The sequence below is a fragment of the Salvia miltiorrhiza genome, chromosome 8, assembly GCF_028751815.1.
Source record: "Salvia miltiorrhiza cultivar Shanhuang (shh) chromosome 8, IMPLAD_Smil_shh, whole genome shotgun sequence".
NCBI classification, from domain to species: domain Eukaryota; kingdom Viridiplantae; phylum Streptophyta; class Magnoliopsida; order Lamiales; family Lamiaceae; genus Salvia; species Salvia miltiorrhiza.
In genome coordinates, this window is record NC_080394.1 from 36,101,914 (window position 1) to 36,123,992 (window position 22,079).

The 22,079-nt window shown below is 35.0% G+C and overlaps 1 long non-coding RNA gene across 1 annotated transcript; it reads left to right on the forward strand.

Annotated features, from left to right (window-relative positions):
* Positions 1-19,470: 19,470 nt before the first annotated feature.
* LOC130997958 (uncharacterized) lies at positions 19,471-20,521 on the forward strand. Its single transcript, XR_009093270.1, has 2 exons — positions 19,471-19,551; positions 20,184-20,521. It is a non-coding gene; the product is annotated as an uncharacterized LOC130997958 (long non-coding RNA).
* The last annotated feature ends 1,558 nt before the right edge of the window (positions 20,522-22,079 follow it).

The following is a 22,079-nucleotide window of genomic DNA, read 5'->3' on the forward strand; positions in this document are numbered from 1 at the left end:
TTGAGAATCAATCCATATGGATGGATTGGTTCTAGTGTGACCTTTCCTACAGGAGTATCCTGCATCTGAGGCCTCCGTCTTTTGGTCTGCCGGAACTGGCTAGTATCTTCTTGAGCCGGTCCCTTCTTTGACGGTTCTCCTTCTTGAGGCTCGGTTTTAGGCCCCTCATCTCCTTGGTTCATCTTTAGATCAACCATATTGAGGTTAGCAAAAGATTCTGCTAACTCCTGTAGATCTTCTAATCCGATTCTGTCAAGGCTATTCATGATATTTGCCTTTCATGATTCGGATTATGTCCTTCGGCTGCAACTCCTTGGGTGCTGCATCGAATAGAGGTAGATACGTTGGGTCTTTGGACCATTGATTCCGAATTTTTCCGGAACATGGTTTTCGCCTTTCGATCTCCTCCACCTTCTTCTGGATATCACGCAAGAGGGTTAGGATCTCCTCTTGTTTGAGTGATATTTTGCTCATTTCCATCGGTAGTTCATACAGCTTGTTGCCGTAATACTCCACCGTCTTTTGAATCTCCCGCAAGTTGACATTGTCGGAAGAGTCTGGCTCGATCTTGTGGTAGCTTGGATAAGCTACTCCTGCCTTATTTTTTGGTTCCATCAAATATGATATTGTTGATGGAGGTTGTCTCTCGCTCGTCGGTTTGCCGATATGGCCTCGGCATTCTCCAATAGGGCATCAAGGTATCCCTGGATGTATGTGATTAACTCACGAACAGTTTCCTCGTCTTCGTTAATGTGAACCGCTAAGGCTCGACAATACACTCGTAATGCGCCTAGTAGGCGTTCGTTTTCTCTCGCCATGGATTGGAGAGAAATCCTGTAAACAAGACATCTCGGACATTCGTCCGGATCCATATACTTTTATGGAGTCTCCCCCCATATAGGTTAATCCCAAAGGTAAAATCATAAAATAAAATAAATATAATATAATTCCTCAATTAAAACCCGCTCTGATACCATTTTAGGCGAAGCGCGGGGTGCATGAAAATTTTTGGAGTTATTCTAATTTTTGTGCAAAGTAAGTGGGGTTTTAATGCAATAAGACATTTTTAAGGGGTCAACAAAATATTGTTTGGGACTTAGAAAATTAACCAATTAAAACTTTCCACTTGTCATGATCCCAACGTAGAAGTGTATTGCCCAAAGTGTAGGTAAGATATTTCCCCCTTTTAAGGTAATGAAATATTCAAAGTGTAAAAGAACAGTGCATGTCAATCATATACATCACGAAAGGGCACTTTATAAGGTTATTTGATGTCAAATTTACACGAGGGGCTTTGTATATACAGTAAAGTGTACTTTATGCTCAATATATTATGTGTATAAGGTTGAGCTCCCGTGAAAACACTCTTTAGATAATATTCCCTCCGTCCCAACGAAAATAGTGCGTTTTTTTTGGCACATGATTTAAAAAGAATAAAATTATAGTGTAAAAGTGTGTAAATGTGTGTGAGTCATATTGTTTGTAGTGTAAAATTATTACCAAAAAAGGAAATGCGTCACTTTCGTTGGGACGGCTCAAAAACGAATACGCACTACTTTCGTTGGAAGAGAGGGAGTAGTTAAAAATTAAATTCAATTACTAATTATAGTGTATTAGACGAACATGATTAATCTTCGATAAAAAAAATTCGGAGTAATTTGCCATACATTCTCCTTGCATAAGTATCTGATGGTTCCATTTTTGCACAATTGGTTTGAAATTAATTTGCATAAAGTCAAGTCAATTATTAATTATAATTGATGGATTAAATGGATCAAGGATGGTTATTAGTTCTTAGTTCCCTTTGATCAGGTGAGAATGGAAAAATGTGATGAGAAATGAAAATGAAAATGAAATTGAAATAGATATTTAAATCTTATGATTGATATTAATTTATTCAAATTTATCATGTAAAAGGAAATTAATGAATAAGGGAGTATAAATATATGAATAAGTTGCTTGCAATGTATGAGTAGTTGTTCAAACCTGAATTTCAATTTTGGAGGGGGCAAAAAAATTCATCATATTTATTGAATACGTTTTATGTGCATCATTACAAACAACTTATTAGTAAATTTATATTGAGTTATTAATTATTCTCATTCTCGCAAAAATAGTCATTCTCACTACAACCCAACCCTATGTATATAGTCATTATCAATATAACCAATTCTAATATATTGAGTGTAATGTATGAATAGTCATCTTCAACATTCAAACCTACTGGTGGAGAGCTCTTGTTGCTTGGGAGAAAATTTGTTTGCCTATGTCTGCAGGGGTTGGAATGTAGTAGATCTGAAGATTTGGAACTGTGCAGCTATTAGCAAGCTTTTGTGGAATCTTGCAAATAAAAAGGACAAGAGTTCAGGGGCAGAGCTAGACTTTCGATTTAAGTGCGTCCATTTTTAAAAAAAATAAAATTAATAATAAATTAAAAATAAATTAAATTAAATTAAAAATAAATAATAACACTATCATTTAAATTACAAAAAATACATTTCAAATATATTTTCAAGTACATACAAAATAACTTCAAAAAATCAAAATGGATAAAACTTGGAGTTTTAGCAAATAAAATCATAAACTATTTCGAATTAATAATTTTAACGTGACTTTTGAAATGTGGTGAATTAAATCATCATCTTTTGCAATAAAATTACTAAATCTTGAAAATTATGGTGCAAATACTGAATACCGCCTTTTCTAATTTGGAGAAATGTTTCATTGAAATTGTACGAAATGACGTAGTTTAGGCTTCACCAAAACGACGTCGTCTTTGCTAATCCACGTAAGCTCCAATTCAACACTCTGGCGATAAAAAAAAATGGTGGATGGAATTGTAAAAATTGAAAAAAATAGTGATTTAATTCACCATACTCAAAAATCACATTAATTTGCAAATTCGCACTAGTTCGTGATTTTATTTGCCAAAATCTCATATAACTTTGTAAGGCAAAGTAACTTTCAATATCAAATTCAAAAAATAAATTTCTTGAATCCAATCGAAGCATGATATGCATAAATTAATAATGTGTTCACTTCTTCAAAGTGTCTTAACTCTAAAACTTACATATCAATTACAGTATAAAATAGCTCAACACGATAATGATAAAGATAAAATTATATATATTTTTTATTTTTATTATAAAATTGCGAAAATACCTCTACTATTTTTGAAAATCTCAGGGGGGGACTCAGTGACCCCCTGTCCCACCCCTAGCTCCGCCCCTGGTTGAGTTCATGGATGCTATATTAAAACTCAGAATGTGTAAACTATGAACCCTCCTAACAAGGCCTCATGGATGGTCAGGGAGATCATTGCAGCTCGAGAGTATTTAGAAACAACAAACTCATATATGGCTATTCTGCAACACTCATACTTTTCTATTAGAAACCTTTAGCTAGAGTTGAAATGAACTTTTCCAAATGTTGGATGGAAGAAGTTATTAGGCCAAAATGCAGTTGCTCCAAAGAATGTTTTTATTCTATGGTTCACTATGATGGGAAGACTGTCCACATGTGAAAATTTGAGGCGAATTGGCATCAATGTGGAACCACGATGTTGTTTATGTGAGACAGAAGATGAGACCATTGAGCACTTGTTTTTTCAGTGTGATATTTTGGAAAACTATGTGATGAATTGAGTCAATGGTGTAATATCCAGAGAGAGGCACATTCTTGGACTGAGGAAAAGATCTTCTTATTAACTCAGTGTCGATCAAAATATGGGAAACAAGGACTATATAGAGCAATGGCAGCAGTGTTAGTCTACCATATTTGGCAAGAAAGGAATGCAAAGACGTTTAGAGCAGTAAAGCAGGAAGCTGAGAGAGTAAGCAGAGCATGCATGATTATGTTAGCGATGAGATGTTCAAAATTTCCTAAGTTAGCTAGATTGCTTCAACATTAAAGATTGTGAGATTGTAATTTTTGTTTGTTTGTTTGTAATCTTCAACTGTTACAATTGGTGAAATAAAATTTTATTTACCATAATATATATATATATATATATATATATATATATATATATATAGGGGAGGGCTAAAATAAAAACACTTCTTAAAATATAAAATATAAACAATTTTCAGCCCTTAGATCATCAAGATCTACGGTTGATTCGTAACCTTATTGGATGAATTCATGGTCCTGGGTTCGAATCCCAAAGGTAGCAAAAATTTATTTTTCACAATTCGTAACCATGTTAGATGAATTCGTAACCATGTTGGATAAAATTCGTACATTAAAAAACGTTTATATTTATATTTTAAGAAGTGTTTTCACTGTAGCCATCCCCTATATATATATATATATATATAGGAAGAGGTTCTAATAAAAACCTCTTTTAACATGAGAACCAGGAACCACATCTTAGCCTTTAAATTTGAAGATCTAATGGATAGGATTAATTTTAAAAAACTAACGCCTAAAATGTGGTTAGTAGTTGTTGACATCCGTTTATTTTTCTTTTCCATTACTATAAGGTTACATTTGTCTTTTAACAATTACTTAATTAAACATATATGATATGCACGATTTGGATTACCTAATTAAACCTAGATGATATTCACGAAATCTGTGCATTTTTAGGTAGTCGTGTGTTTCTACTTTTCTCTTTTAATCTTTCATTTTATGTTCTTAATTTTCTCTCATTCTTTCTCCAAGTCTTCTTTATTCTTCCATACTCTTAATATCAATTATTTTTTATGACAGTTGTACCAGTATTTATACACGATGAACACTGAAGGTATTTATTAATTTAATTGTATTATTTTTTTGTTGATCAATTTAATTTATTTATTTTCGATTTTTTTAAAAAGATTTTATGTTTATTTGATTTTGAGGAAGTTGTTCTTTTGCAGTGTTAATTGTTTAAAAACGGTGCAAAAATTATGTATTGCACAAAATATTTGTAGTATTTTAGTTTTCTAGTTACAATCTTTTTATTCCAGTTTTTATAATCTGTGCCTATGTATATGTGCACTTACGTGTTCATTTCTTTTTATTATTCTTTTTTCCCTTTTTAAATGTGAATTTATATGTTTTAGTAGCAAAACTTCGACCTTTCATCCAAATGTTGTATACCATATGTCAACTGCATAGTTTGCATACACATTTTAATTGATTTGTTGAAATAAAGGGTTTTGATTTGAATAATTGGGTTTTTAATTGAATTCGTATACGTGTATTAATTTAAATATTTGTGATTGAAATAGGTTTGAAATAAATATTTGTATACGCAAATAAGTATTAATTTTAATTGCATAGTTTTTATTTTAAATTCTCCAATTCGAATTAATAAAAAAATGCCAAGATTTATTTACTGCATAGATAAAATAGTGTGTTGCATATTTGAAGCTTAATTTGCATAAACCATTGTATTTAATTTTGAATTTGTTTATGACAATTTATTGCATTGTAATGCAGATTATTGCGGATAAGGTGGGTCATGAGACGCATGATGATATACGGGAGACCCCTTCCCCAGTACCGGGAGAGACTGGAGGAGTTGTGACAGAGCAGCAATCGGTGGAGGTTAACTCTCCAATTAAGGAAGTTTATGGGGATAAGCAGACAAATACTACTCCAGAGGATATTGCTATCCGTATAAATCGGTTAGAGGAGCAGGTTTCTCAGGGGATGCAGTTGATCACGGAGCAGAAGCGCGGACGTGGGCGTCCAAAGGGTTCAGTAAAGTTAAACGAGCAAGTGCATGCAGTTCCGAAAGGTTGCCTTAAAAGTCGCCTCAGGAATGCAAAAGAAATAGGTTACAAGCCAATGGATTTTGTGGTTGACCTTTCCAATAGACCCAGTATGCAGACAATGAATAATATTGTTCATAGACGTTGGTCGGATGAAATGGATGATTATCCTGAATTCCAATTTTGAGCTGTCCTTGTCTTCTTAGTTTTCTCATCTCTTTCGGAGATATGTGCCCTTAGTCTGCGTTTTTGTGCCTTCAAGGGATAACTTTTTCTTTTTTTCTTTATAATAAACCTCAATTTAATAATGCATATAATTGTAAATATATGTTTTACAATTGCATACATTTCTGATGAGGATGCACAGATTGTATTAAAATCAGTGGTTTATATTCGAATTAGATCTCCCTCAAAACCTTCATGTGTAATGCATAGTTTATTATTGCATATAATTGCACAGATATGTTTTAAAATTGCATAGATTTATACCGAGTTATAGATAAAAAAATTAATGCATTCATAGTTTTTTTTTGGTTATTTAATTATATTATTGCACATATTTTAGTATTTTTAATGTTTAAGAATATTTTATTATTTTATTCAGATTCTGTGCATCTTGATTTGGAAACTACGGATGTTGAAGATTTTTACGTGCCTCAATGCGATGATACATTGAAACCTAAAATTGGGCAGAAATTTGATACTTTTCAAGATGGTGTGAGTTTTTACCGTGCATACGCAAGTGCATGTGGATTCACTATCCGCAAGAGTATGCAAAAAAAAGCAAAAGATGGAAGTGGTGTTATTGTTTAACGATATATGGTGTGTACACACGAAGGTTCAAAAGAAGATGTTAAAGTGAAACATGTTGACCAAGGTGCAAAGAAACAAAAGAGAAAGCGTGTGTCTTGTAGGGTGCATTGTATGGCTCGTGTTGGTTATCGATTTGTAGCTGGGATTGGCTATGAGATTTATAAATTCATTGAAGGTCACACGCATAAGTTGGCTTCTGAAGGGTATCAGCATTTATTGAAAGTTCATAGGAATATTGATTATGGGCATCAATTTTTCATGGCTAAATGTTTTAAGGCTAATATAGGTGCAGTTCGTTCCTTCAAGATTTATTCTGAGTTAGTAGGTGGTGTGGATGATGCTGATGCAGAGTCAATAAGTCTTCTTCACATTTGATAATCAAAGGAACCACATATCCATGGCCTCTATACTCCACTAGTGTGTGTGCAACCAAAATCAAGAAATGCCTCTTGAACCAGTCCCCTCCATCAACGCATTCACGTGCAACTCTTTCCAGGTCACTCGCTGTGATTTTCCCCTTCTTGCAGTTAGGGAAAAATGAAACCCATTGATCTTTTAAAGTATGCTTCTGTTTGGCCTCAACTGACTCGATCAAATTTGGGCCTCGAGGGAACCCAAAAACCCTCTGCACATCCTCTTCCGTCACTTCGATAAATTTGCCATTGCAAAGTTGAATCCTCAGCTCTTTTCTGTCAAAACTCTTTATAACCCAATAGGCTAACTTTGAAGATAGTTCATTGATTTGTAGATGCAATAAATCCCCAAACCCAATATGTTTTACAGCTTCCTTTTGGTTGTCGTTGAGTGATGATATCAACTTATGCAAATGTGATGGGCTGCCACGTGATCGAAGCATAGGATGATTATTATCTTCCTTGTGAACAGTATCTTTTGCCCCAACATTTTCAGTATTCTTCTCATTTAATCCTTCTTCAACAAAGTCATCATCATTAATGCACAACGCTTCATTGATCTTACGAACAACCCCATTTCTCGCATTTATGACTCGTGCCTCATTAACTGCATATTATAAAGTTTTCACACATAAGCATAAATGAACAATATTATTTACTAATAAATGATTTTTCTTTGTGTTTAAGATCTTACGAAGTGTGTCTTCAAAAGAAGCTTTTGCCTTTTCCTTTCCTTTCTTTTTCGACCTTGTAGCTTCCATACACGCATCAATAATTGTAGATGCATTAACTGAAACACATGAAACATTTATAATGAAATGCACAAATAAAATACATAACACATTAAAAATATTTGAAAATTGTATTATACCTTCAGCATCATCAGTTCCATTTTGCTCATTACTTGGACCATCATTTTCTTTACGTCTTGAGTTACTAACATCTGTTGTGTAACCCAATTTGAATGCATATTTTGCTAAGAATAAAATAAAATAAGAACATTTACATTAATTAACATTGTTAACATTTTACCTTTCCGCCGATTTTTGAGAATACAATCAGCAACTTTATCAGCTAAAATATTGTAGAATTCCTCTAGACGTTCACCAGTGTCATCTTGCAAAAATAATAAAAGTAATTAACATGTTTCTACATAAGAATATATATAAAATCAAAATATACCATTTGGACGCTCTTTATTAACCATTCTAGCAGATTATTTCTTCCCACGAGGCATATTTAACTATCCAAAAATTCAACATTGCAACATATTACTTTCATGGATGCAATTAAAAACTCATCTATGCAATAAAACAATTAGGTAAACAAAAAAAAAAGGATTTACCTTTAATTAATTACCTAGATGCATATTAATAATATCATAGATGCACAGATGAATATAAATAATTGCAGAGAATGAACTTTAATTGCATAAACGTATTTTACTAATTGCATAAATGCATACCCAACATTTATGCATCACAATCCTTCATCTATGCAAATCAAACAAAACCTATTAAAGAATCGCAAGAAATGATAACTATGCAACCCAATCCAACATCTATGCACTTCCAACTTCAAAATATGCAACCCCAGTAACAAAAACAGAAAAAAAAAAAAAAAAAAAAAAAAAAAAACGTTTCAATTTGGGCTATCTATACATCAATATCCAACATATATGCATCACAACCTCAAAATATGTAACTTCAATAAAAAAAAAAACAGAAAAAAACGTTTCAATTTTTGTCATTTATGCATAAATATCCAACATCTATGCATCACAATGCTTCATCTATGCAAATCAAACAAAACCTACCAAAGAATCGCAATAAATGATAACTATGCAACCTAATCCGACATCTATGCACTAACAACTTCAAAAAATACAACCCCATTAACAAAAACAGAACAAAAAACGTTTCAATTTGTTTATCTATGCATCAATCTCCAACATATATGCATCACAACCACAAAATATGTAACTCCAATAAAAAAATCGAAAAAACGTACTAATTTTTGCCATTTATGCATACATATCCAACATCTATGCATCATAATCATTCACCTATGCAAATCAAACAAAACCTATCAAATAATCGCAAAAAATGATAACTATGAAACACAATCCAACATCTATGCATCACCATATTTCATCTATGCAAATCAACAACACCCATCATCTACTAAATTTTACAAAAATTAACAAAATCGGCCAGAATCGGTTGAAGCCAAATCGTGCATATCTCAATTTCGAATCAAATAAAACCAAATCAAACAAATAGCTATGCAATTACATAAAACATCTATGCAATTATAATACCTCAATTTCGAATCGGTTGAAGCTTCCGCCGCATCCTCCTTGGAATAATCGGACGCCCCCTCTTGGAATAATCGGACTGACTCCACCGCCGAACGCCAACTCCTGTTACAGATCGCTACTTTGCCTTCGAAACCGCCGGGAACGACGAAGACCCAATTCGCCCAAGCCGCCGAACGCCAACTCCTTGTACAAGAGGGAAAATTTCGAACCTTGCACAGATCGCCCCTTGCACAGATCGACGTAACCGCCGCCGGAGAACACCCTGTGACCGATGCTTCGTCGCCGGCGTGCAGATCGGTCCTTCGTCGACTGCACAGATGTCTGCGGTTTTGAGGTTCTCAAGCCCTAGATGAAAGTGAAAGTGAAAGTGAAAAATGTAAATGATGATGCGTGTAAATTTTAATTTCATTCTTTACATTTCTACCCTTTTAATTAAAAATACATTTACATTATATATTTTAGGGTTAATTACGCCAAAAACCATGAACTTTGGGCCCATTTCCAAATTTTCCATTAACTTTGTTTTTTATCAAATTTTCCCTGAACTTAAGGACGTGATCAATTTTTTCATGATTTTGACCTCCGGTAATACTCCGGTCTGAGCTGGCTCCTACGTGGCAATACCGAACTGACAAGGCGCCTACGTGGCTCGGCTCTGCTCTGGCCCTGCGTTGGCTCTGCTCTGGCCGAGAGCAGCTCTAGCTCTGCTCTGCCTCCGGCACCCGCACCAGATCCGGCGCCCCTGCCGCCGCCGCGCCAGTCACCTCCGTCCCTCGTTCTTCTTCTTCCCCAAACATCCATCGCCACCGTCAACTTCTTCTCCCTCAAAATATCTGCCAGTCACCTCCGTCCCTTGCAGATCCGCCGCCCCAAATCCCGATCTGAAAATTGGAAACTCAAATAGAAAATCCCAATCGACCACCTCCACTGCCGCCGTCCACCGCAGACCTCGCCCACCACCTCGCAGATCCGCCGCCCCCCTCCGCAGTACCTGGTTGCTGGCTATGCTGTTGTTAGCCAACGCCGAACAAGATGAAGTCGGTTGCGTGGAAACCCTAGAAACTAAGGGTGGCGGCGCAGAAGATTTCTTTCCGATTTTCACCGCCTCTGCCGCCGCGAGGCCGGCGCCTCTTTCCGGCAAGTCGGTGGAGGATTGGGAGGACGAAAGCCGCCGTCTTTCCTGTAACACCCCGTTTCCTCGTAGCTATATTTAGAGTATTTTTGAACTTAGATTTAAGAAGATTCACGCCGGATTGAGAAAAAGAATTTATTTTAATTCCAACAAAAATAATTTACAAAAGCATTGGTAAATTTAGTTATTAAATTTATATGCATTGCATATTTATTTAATTTAACATTCAAGTATTTTCACGAGCTTTTAATTAGAAAATCCTGAAGAATTATTACAGTTTCGACAATTTTATCCTGAAAGATTTTTACAGATACAAATTTATATTATCAAATATTTTTAATAAATATGTTGGGCCATAGTTTTTATTCTTTTTCTATGATAATTGGGTTAAAATTTTATTATTTGAAAGCCCATTTATCATCTTTAAAGCCCAATTATTATTATAAGTCCATATGTCTTTCTTTAATTAAAATGAGATGTTACGTGGTTCAGTTTTTCCTTAGCCACATATTCGGATTTAATCAGCTTCAGTCACCTAATTTTATTCAGCCACGTATCACTCACTTCAGCTGGTAATTTTATTGTTTCTGTGAGATTTCATGTTTTAATTCATCACAGCAAATTACTACGTTTTTCTTTCATTCTCATTTATTTTGTGAAACAACAAGCCTATTTATTTATCATACATTACAAGCCCATATATATATTATTAACGTGTAAATAAATTTTTACGAAAATGACTTCAGCTACATATCCACATTTACTCAGCTTCAGCCATATATCACTGTAGTACCTTTCCGTCAGATTTGATCAAAACTACAGCAAAACTTTGATTTCAAAACTTTGATTTCAAAAGCAGCATACAGCAGCAAATTTTGAAGCAGCAAACTTTGAAGCAACAAAGTTTGATTGATCTCTTTTCACACTTTCACACGTTCTATGTCAAATATTTCAATCTATTTAAACATCAATGTATCATTCTCAAATTCACAAATCAACAAAAATTCACTCAAATATTTCCAATTCGCAGCAACTGATTTACTTCACTCATTCAAGCTGGTAATTTTAATAACTTTTGAAAAGTTATTTCATTTCAAGCATATCAACAATTTTCTGCATTTTCGCCAAAACCAAGGCTAAACATCAAAAACTTTGTTTTCAAAATCCAATCATGCATACATCTATTTTTCTGTAATTTATATATATTGCTAAATACATGAAAAAGAAAATAGAATAAATCTTATATATTACATGGGAAATAGAGATAGAAGAAGTGGAAGAGGGATGGTGGCTTAGAAACAAGGGGGCGGTTGAGCAGCAGTATTGCCAGCGCTGCACGTCGGCCGGCGGAAGGAGACAGGGGCGGCGGCGCTGTGGTCTCGACCGCTGTCGTGCCTTGCTGGTCGAGACAGAGGGAGCAGGAGGCGGCGATGGCAGCCCCGCTGCTGCTGTCGGCCAGGAGGTGAAGGAGATGAGGGAGGCGGTGGCTAGGCGGCGCTGCTGTCGACGTGGGAACGACGATGGCGGCTGCTACCGGCCGAAGGAAAGAGGGGGGGCTGTAGACACGGGGGTGAGGTCGTTGGAGAGAGACGACGAAGTGAGGGCGAGAAGTGTGGGGTGAGATGGAGATAGGAAAACGAGGGAGAAGAAGATGGGGGAGAGGGAGAGGGCCGGTCGTCGGCTTCTCGCCGGAGGTAGCCCCAGCGACCGTGAGTCCGAGATAGAGAGAGGGACGAGCAGTCAAGTTTGAGAGAGAGAAAAAGGCGACTGATGCGGATGGGAGGAAGGAGAGAAAAGGTTGGGTGTTGGGCTAGGTTTGGGTTTGAGTGTTGGGCTTGAGAGTTGGGCCTTTGTTTTAAATTTTCATTTGGGCCTTGGTTTTTTTTCAGTTGGACCTTTTATTTCAAAAGAGTTGGGCACGATTTATTTATAATAAACTTGGGCTGCCCTTGTATTTTGGGATACAAAATTTTATAAAAATGGGAGAGTGTCTTTGATTTAATTATTTTAAATGGGCTACCCAATATTTATTAATTAGACTTATAATAAAGTTTGATTAATTATTTAAAAAAAAAAGTTATTTGCATAATAATATCATATTACTTTTATTATGTGCATATTTTAAGAAAGTACATATTATATGTTTTAAGCATGTCATGAAATTGCATTTGCATTGCAATAAAAAAATTTATGATTTAATTGGGTTTATTTATAAATTCAATTATTGAAAGAAAATCGAGTAAGGATATTGTTGGTGTCCTTAGCTCAAGAATTAGCTTTCAATTTTTATTAAATTTGAAAACCCGGCGTGATGAATCAAGTATGTTTAGTACATCCACAAATACATTAAGTTAGCTTCACGAGACCTATTAAGAATAGAATTTCTTGTAGGCTTTGTGACCAGGGGGATTAGCGCTGCTTTCCCAAGACAGGTTTTTATGTGTATGATCTTCAAGCTTTGCCTATCCAGGTGGGCTTACTTTCCAAATGTATAAAGTATGATTGAGTTATTAAGCTCTAAATGTTTCAATGAAATGCAAATTGTTTATTTAATAAAATGCAAACTGTTTATCCAATAAAATGTTTATGTGCACTCTGCTCTGTTTAAGGCTCGCAATTCATGGATCGATCGAGGTTCTCTTATGGCCTAACACGTTATTTGAGAATTGTGTACACTTGTTAGTTGTTTCGGTGGGCTGATCTCCATCGGGCACTAATTCATGTAAGAGGCGTTATAAGGGTGCTTGGCTGGATGTGTTCCGGAGCATGTATCATGTAAGGCCTGCCTGGGTAGCGTCCCGAGGTCAATTCAACTTGTCTGAGTTACGTCCTCAGGGCAAGTGCAATGGGAGAAATGGATCCGTCGGTGGCTAAAAGGTCCGGGATCACAGCGAGTAACAGAAAGGGAGTGTGACATGTGCGCACAAATGAAAGAAAATGTTTTAACATGCTTAGAAGTACTTCTTTCAATTTAAAACCTTCTAAGTCATGTCAAGTATGATTGGATAAACTGTCTTTAAGAAAATAATGAAATGTTTATGAAAATGCATGCCCACTAAGTACATTAGTACTTAGCCCAAAAATACTTTCAAATGTTTTCAGGTTGGCTGGCCGGTGCTGACGGGACGGAGCTGAGGCTAGAGTTAAATTCCTATGTTAGACTTCCGCTGTAGCAATTACTCATATCAGTCTTTTGTTTTCCCAACTTAAGATCTTCATGTTAAATTTCAAATGATATACCTGACCGAGCTTAGACTCTTCACTACTAAATTTATGCCAATGAATGTCGGTTGTCAGAAGCATGAAACAAAACTTGTGATCCAAAGGGGCATAGCCCGACTTTCTATCCTATTTCGGGTTTTTACAAGGTTGTTCCTTGTTTATTTCTATGAATTAGTTGCACCTCGATTATATTTATTCATTCAAGAATTGGGGTGTGACAGAATGGTATCAGAGCATAAGTTTCCTTTCATGTCTCTGATAACCATAAGCTTTTCTATGTCGAGTCTAGAATAGTATCTCTAGACTTCTAAGAATGTCAGTAGCCCTCAGCTCGCCGTCACACTGCCGCAACTAAGGTACGATAATAGTTTAAAAAAAATATACATATAGGTATATTCAAAGTTATGAAAATTTTCAAGAAAATGTGCACCTTATGTTTATGATGTTATGTGAACTGCAAATTATTCTTCATGTTGTTATTTTGGGTCTCTGACTCATATAACTAAGCTCAATGTCATGTTTGGGACTACCCGAACCCATAACGACTCAATGAATGTATTTCGTGTTTGAGACAACCCGAGCCCTTAACGAATCAATGTATGTATGTATGTATGGTCGAGTTAGATTCCTTGAATCTTTCCGGCATAAGCAAAGTTTTTCATGAAAGGGACATTTAATGTCCATATGACTCAAATTTTCAAAGAAAGCAAATATATGTATGTATGTATGAATAAATGATGAGAAAGCTTTATGTTATCATTTTAGGTTCACTACCTATATGATTAGAATGATGAGTTATTTTACAAATCGTTTGAGAACCACCCAATAATGCCTTACGAATGTTAGTCGTGATAGCACCGCTAGAACGACATAGAATGGACCTATATGATACCAAAGATTTATGATTGAAGTACTTAGAAGTAAGTGCTTTAAGTTAGAAGCTGACTTAGAGCTTTATAAGAGATAAGAAGTTGACATGATTGGGGGCGAAGCTCCCATTTGACTGAGTGACTCGCCGTGCTGGGTCTGGCCAGCCCACATGACTATGATCTCGGTGATTGTCAATTTAGTCATCCCAATGTATAAACTCGTACTATATAGTTGTCCCAATAAGATTTTTTTTTTATTACGATAAGCATAGTATGATTAGAATGAGTTCGTTTGTCAACAGTTCTCGAGACATGAGACGTAGCATTTTCACGATTAGAAAATGTGATAAGCATCAAGCTATGTAGCCGCACTGATAATGAAAGTCTAGTATCCCAAACTAGAATACCAAATATGCAATTCCGAGGACGGAATTTTTATAAGGAGGGAGGAATGTAACACCCCGTTTCCTCGTAGCTATATTTAGAGTATTTTTGAACTTAGATTTAAGAAGATTCACGCCGGATTGAGAAAAAGAATTTATTTTAATTCCAACAAAAATAATTTACAAAAGCATTGGTAAATTTAGTTATTAAATTTATATGCATTGCATATTTATTTAATTTAACATTCAAGTATTTTCACGAGCTTTTAATTAGCAAATCCTGAAGAATTATTACAGTTTCGACAATTTTATCCTGAAAGATTTTTACAGATACAAATTTATATTATCAAATATTTTTAATAAATATGTTGGGCCATAGTTTTTATTCTTTTTCTATGATAATTGGGTTAAAATTTTATTATTTGAAAGCCCATTTATCATCTTTAAAGCCCAATTATTATTATAAGTCCATATGTCTTTCTTTAATTAAAATGAGATGTTACGTGGTTCAGTTTTTCCTTAGCCACATATTCGGATTTAATCAGCTTCAGTCACCTAATTTTATTCAGCCACGTATCACTCACTTCAGCTGGTAATTTTATTGTTTCTGTGAGATTTCATGTTTTGAACGAATTGGAGATGGGAGATATAAGGTGGATGTTGGTGAATGGAGAGATAAGGTGGTTCTTGGAGTGGATGGGGAACTAATTCTAACATCTAACATGACTTTGCCCGATCAAAAAAAATAATAATAATTCATCACAGCAAATTACTACGTTTTTCTTTCATTCTCATTTATTTTGTGAAACAACAAGCCTATTTATTTATCATACATTACAAGCCTATATATATATTATTAACGTGTAAATAAATTTTTACGAAAATGACTTCAGCTACATATCCACATTTACTCAGCTTCAGCCATATATCACTGTAGTACCTTTCCGTCAGATTTGATCAAAACTACAGCAAAACTTTGATTTCAAAACTTTGATTTCAAAAGCAGCATACAGCAGCAAATTTTGAAGCAGCAAACTTTGAAGCAACAAAGTTTGATTGATCTCTTTTCACACTTTCACACGTTCTATGTCAAATATTTCAATCTATTTAAACATCAATGTATCATTCTCAAATTCACAAATCAACAAAAAATCACTCAAATATTTCCAATTAACAGCAACTGATTTACTTCACTCATTCAAGCTGGTAATTTTAATAACTTTTGAAAAGTTATCTATACATATATAAAAGCTGGTCCATCTAGCCAAAAAAATTTCCCGCCCTTTTACTCTATTTATTTTTGGAAAGTTGATCTATATTTGGAAAGTTGACTAATTTATAGGAAGATATATATATATATATATATATATATATATATATATATATTTATATTCTTAATTAAATGTAATTAAATCTACATTTAATTGAACGGCATTTATTCCCATCATCTATATATGAAATTTATATGTAAAAATTTGTAGATCACTAATTTCAATTAAATCTTTTGTGAGAAATATTCATCCAATAAATAAAATTCAAAATATAAATACATATAAATTGCATGGGATCTTGTAGTCATTTGCAAAAGTGAATATTCTTTTTGATTTACATGCAATTTTAGACTATAGATTGTTTTTGAATTCAAGAGAATAAAAAATTATTTACGAACCCATAGCAATATCTCATATAAATTATTTTTGATTTACACGCTATCTCATAGATTGATTTCTAATTATTTTCAATTAAATCTTGCGGAGATAAACAAAAGAAGGGCTATATAAAGTGGGTGTTAATTTTTTGTTGTGATTTTTGCAAAGTATGACAAATAATAATAATAATAATAATAATAATAATAATAATAATAATAATAATAATAATAATAATAATAATAATAATAATAATAATAATAATAATAATAATAATATTCTTACTAATGCTAAACACGACACAATAGATCATCCAATCATATCTCCATAAATCATGACCCACATTGATTATGTTTCTATGTTTTGTCTAACAAATCAAAATACCAATATACCAATCAACTATCAACGAAATTATGAAATACATATTAAGTAGAGTAAGGTATTGATTGGTATGCATGATTAATGGGATTTTTGTATCATCTTTACAGCTAAACAAAGGAGACGAAGAAGAAGCCCTATCTCAGGCATGCATGACGTCAGATCTAAGAGAGAGAGAGGTGATAGTGTGAAATATGTAATTTGGCAACATATCATATATATCTCCAAAAAATGTAACAACTTTTTATTATCGTCAAACCAAAATCAACTCCATTATCAAAGCATCTCATTCACTATAATATATTAAATATATAAGTTTCATATATATCTCCCATCAAATGTGTATCCCCGTGGCCTATATAAACTAACTTTTGGTGTGAAATTTTTACTTATACTCACTTCTTCTTTTGATATTCATCATTTCTCTAATCTCAAACATGCCGACCATGTGGTCTTTAGTAAAAAAATTACAACCAAATAATGTCAGATCTGCAATGAATTAAATATGGGGCTATTTTATTTTGGAAGGGAAAGTTCTCACAGACCATAATGCAGGACATCAAGTATTGATACCAAGGATGTCACTGATACCAGTTGATCCAAGACTACCGCTCAAGTTTCAACGACAGCAGTTCCCTATTATTGTTTCTTATGCAATGACTATAAACCAAAGTCAAGGTCAATCACTCTCTCATGTGGGTTTATTTTTTAATAGGCCTGTTTTTAGTCACAGTCAATTTTATGTAGTTATTTCTAGAGTTACAAGTCGAAGAAGTCTGAAAATCTTGATATGTAATGAAGACGAAGTAGATTATTAATTCTACAAATGTTGTATATAAAGAAGTGTTCCAAAATTTATAATAATAAGATAAGATGACAAGTTTGCAATTGTCTTTTCATGTATTATTATTTTCACCTTTATTTTTAAGTAATTTAAAATGTTAGTCTTAAATATATTTTAGCAGTAACATAATTGGTATAACAATTGTATAATAAAATATTTTTAAATCATTTATTTTAGAGATTATACAAAAGTGTCTTTCAGAATGTTACAATAAAATGCTTATATTGTTCGATGTCTTACTTAATCAGGTATAGACATCCTATGAACTTTTACGTAAATGGATGAATTTTAAAATAAGTTATGATATTTTTTATTATTTTATATCTTTATTTTAATTTTAATAACTTTCAACAAAAATATATTCATATTTCTTTTAAAAAATTAGTTAAGCAAAACCAAATTTTAACAACATATATAATCCCGTGCATCGCACGGGTAAAACACTAGTTTCATTTCAAGCATATCAACAATTTTCTGCATTTTCGCCAAAACCAAGGACTAAACATCAAAAACTTTGTTTTCAAAATCCAATCATGCATACATCTATTTTTCTGTAATTTATATATATTGCTAAATACATGAAAAAGAAAATAGAATAAATCTTATATATTACATGGGAAATAGAGATAGAAGAAGTGGAAGAGGGATGGTGGCTTAGAAACAAGGGGGCGGTTGAGCAGCAGTATTGCCAGCGCTGCACGTCGGCCGGCGGAAGGAGACAGGGGCGGCAGCGCTGTGGTCTCGACCGCTGCCGTGCCTTGCTGGTCGAGACAGAGGGAGCAGGAGGCGGCGATGGCAGCCCCGCTGCTGCTGTCGGCCAGGAGGTGAAGGAGATGAGGGAGGCGGTGGCTAGGCGGCGCTGCTGTCGACGTGGGAACGACGATGGCGGCTGCTACCGGCCGAAGGAAAGAGGGGGGGCTGTAGACACGGGGGTGAGGTCGTTGGAGAGAGACGACGAAGTGAGGGCGAGAAGTGTGGGGTGAGATGGAGATAGGAAAACGAGGGAGAAGAAGATGGGGGAGAGGGAGAGGGCCGGTCGTCGGCTTCTCGCCGGAGGTAGCCCCAGCGACCGTGAGTCCGAGATAGAGAGAGGGACGAGCAGTCAAGTTTGAGAGAGAGAAAGAGGCGACTGATGCGGATGGGAGGAAGGAGAGAAAAGGTTGGGTGTTGGGCTAGGTTTGGGTTTGAGTGTTGGGCTTGAGAGTTGGGCCTTTGTTTTAAATTTTCATTTGGGCCTTGGTTTTTTTTCAGTTGGACCTTTTATTTCAAAAGAGTTGGGCACGATTTATTTATAATAAACTTGGGCTGCCCTTGTATTTTGGGATACAAAATTTTATAAAAATGGGAGAGTGTCTTTGATTTAATTATTTTAAATGGGCTACCCAATATTTATTAATTAGACTTACAATAAAGTTTGATTAATTATTTAAAAAAAAAGTTATTTGCATAATAATATCATATTACTTTTATTATGTGCATATTTTAAGAAAGTACATATTATATGTTTTAAGCATGTCATGAAATTGCATTTGCATTGCAATAAAAAAAAATTATGATTTAATTGGGTTTATTTATAAATTCAATTATTGAAAGAAAATCGAGTAAGGATATTGTTGGTGTCCTTAGCTCAAGAATTAGCTTTCAATTTTTATTAAATTTGAAAACCCGGCGTGATGAATCAAGTATGTTTAGTACATCCACAAATACATTAAGTTAGCTTCACAAGACATATTAAGAATAGAATTTCTTGTAGGATTTGTGACCAGGGGGATTAGCGCTGCTTTCCCAAGACAGGTTTTTATGTGTATGATCTTCAGGCTTTGCCTATCCAGGTGGGCTTACTTTCCAAATGTATAAAGTATGATTGAGTTATTAAGCTCTAAATGTTTCAATGAAATGCAAATTGTTTATTTAATAAAATGCAAACTGTTTATCCAATAAAATGTTTATGTGCACTCTGCTCTGTTTAAGGCTCGCAATTCATGGATCGATCGAGGTTCTCTTATGGCCTAACACGTTATTTGAGAATTGTGTACACTTGTTAGTTGTTTCGGTGGGCTGATCTCCATCGGGCACTAATTCATGTAAGAGGCGTTATAAGGGTGCTTGGCTGGATGTGTTCCGGAGCATGTATCATGTAAGGCCTGCCTGGGTAGCGTCCCGAGGTCAATTCAACTTGTCTGAGTTACGTCCTCAGGGCAAGTGCAATGGGAGAAATGGATCCGTCGGTGGCTAAAAGGTCCGGGATCACAGCGAGTAACAGAAAGGGAGTGTGACATGTGCGCACAAATGAAAGAAAATGTTTTAACATGCTTAGAAGTACTTCTTTCAATTTAAAACCTTCTAAGTCATGTCAAGTATGATTGGATAAACTGTCTTTAAGAAAATAATGAAATGTTTATGAAAATGCATGCCCACTAAGTACATTAGTACTTAGCCCAAAAATACTTTCAAATGTTTTCAGGTTGGCTGGCCGGTGCTGACGGGACGGAGCTGAGGCTAGAGTTAAATTCCTATGTTAGACTTCCGCTGTAGCAATTACTCATATCAGTCTTTTGTTTTCCCAACTTAAGATCTTCATGTTAAATTTCAAATGATATACCTGACCGAGCTTAGACTCTTCACTACTAAATTTATGCCAATGAATGTCGGTTGTCAGAAGCATGAAACAAAACTTGTGATCCAAAGGGGCATAGCCCGACTTTCTATCCTATTTCGGGTTTTTACAAGGTTGTTCCTTGTTTATTTCTATGAATTAGTTGCACCTCGATTATATTTATTCATTCAAGAATTGGGGTGTGACATTTTCCGCTCCCAGTTTTCGTCAAGTTCGATTACTTCATTCATGGTTGCTAAGCTCTGCAAGATCCGGCAAGTCGCGACTGCGCCGCCGCCCCTGCTCCCCTCTCATCTATCTCACTCTGCCTCCCTCCCTCATTCATCTCTCTCTCTCTTCCCCCAATCACCCACATCAAGAAGCGCAGCGTCCGCCGCCACCTTCATCGGCTCCTGCCGATCTCCGACTCTGAATTCTTGAAATTAGGGCTCAGAAAATCGGCCTCCCTCCAGCCATTACAGTTGCCACCTCCGATTCCAAGCCACAGTCCCCAGCCCCAGCCCCAGTCCCAATCCCCAGCCCGCATGCCTCGATTCCTAAAACTATGGCTCAGAAAATTGGGCTCCCTCCGGACGACGACGCTCTATCAAACTGTAATCACAACGACCTCGATTGCTCGTAATTTGGGTATTAGTAGCCTTCTCCGCCGTGATTGACACATTTGATTTTTGAGGGTGGCTGAAGAGGCGGCGACCTTCGCCGGGAACGGAGGAGAGAGATGAGGGAGGGAAGTCTGGGTTGAGAGAGAGATTAAACGACGTCGTTTTATTAATTCTCCGGCAATTCCATGTCATATTTCAGTCAACTGAAAAAGTGCCAGGTCAGACCGGAGTATTACCGGAGCTGAAATTCATGGAAAAATTGTTCCCGCCTTTAAGTTCAGGGAAAATTTGATAAAAATCAAAGTTCATGGAAAATTTAGAAATGGGCCCAAAGTTCATGGTTTTTGGCGTAATTAACCCTATATTTTAATGTGCATCTATAATTTAATCTCAACCCTTTATTTTATTAAAATCAATGGTTTAGATGTGGTTCCTAGTTCTCATCTTAAGGGGGGTTTCTATTTTAACCCCCCCCTATATATATATATATATATATATATATATATATATATATATATATATAGAGGAGGGCTGGTATAAACACTTCTTAACATAAAATAGGGTTAATTGCACCAAATATCACCAACTTTGCCCGAATTCCATTTTTTCCATAATTTTAAAAAATTTCATTTTTTTATCACAGATTGAATTAGTTGTTTATTTTCCCACGATTTTTTGCTCCGGTGATCGAAAAATTGACGTGGCGCTGATGTGGATTTACATTTACACATAATATTGATGTGGAATATATATTAATTTAAAATTACTCAAAAAACAAAATCACACAAAAAAGCCCCGATACCACTTGAATTAGAAAAAAAAAATCGTTGTCTTATTCTTCACCAAAAATCGGCTGCTTTCTCCTCCTCCGTCCCAATTCACGCCGTTAGGGCCAGGGGCGGAGCCAGACTTTCGCTCCAGGGGGTCCATTTTTTTTATAAATAAAAATAATAAATTAATTAAAATAAATTAGAAATAAATAATACTAACACAATTATAAATATCTTTTAAATTACAAAAATACATTTCGTTCATACAAAACAACTTCAAAAAATGAAGATGGATAAAACTTGGGATTTTTGCAAATAAAATCATGAACTATTTCGAATTTAACAATTTTAACGTGAATTTTTAAATGTGG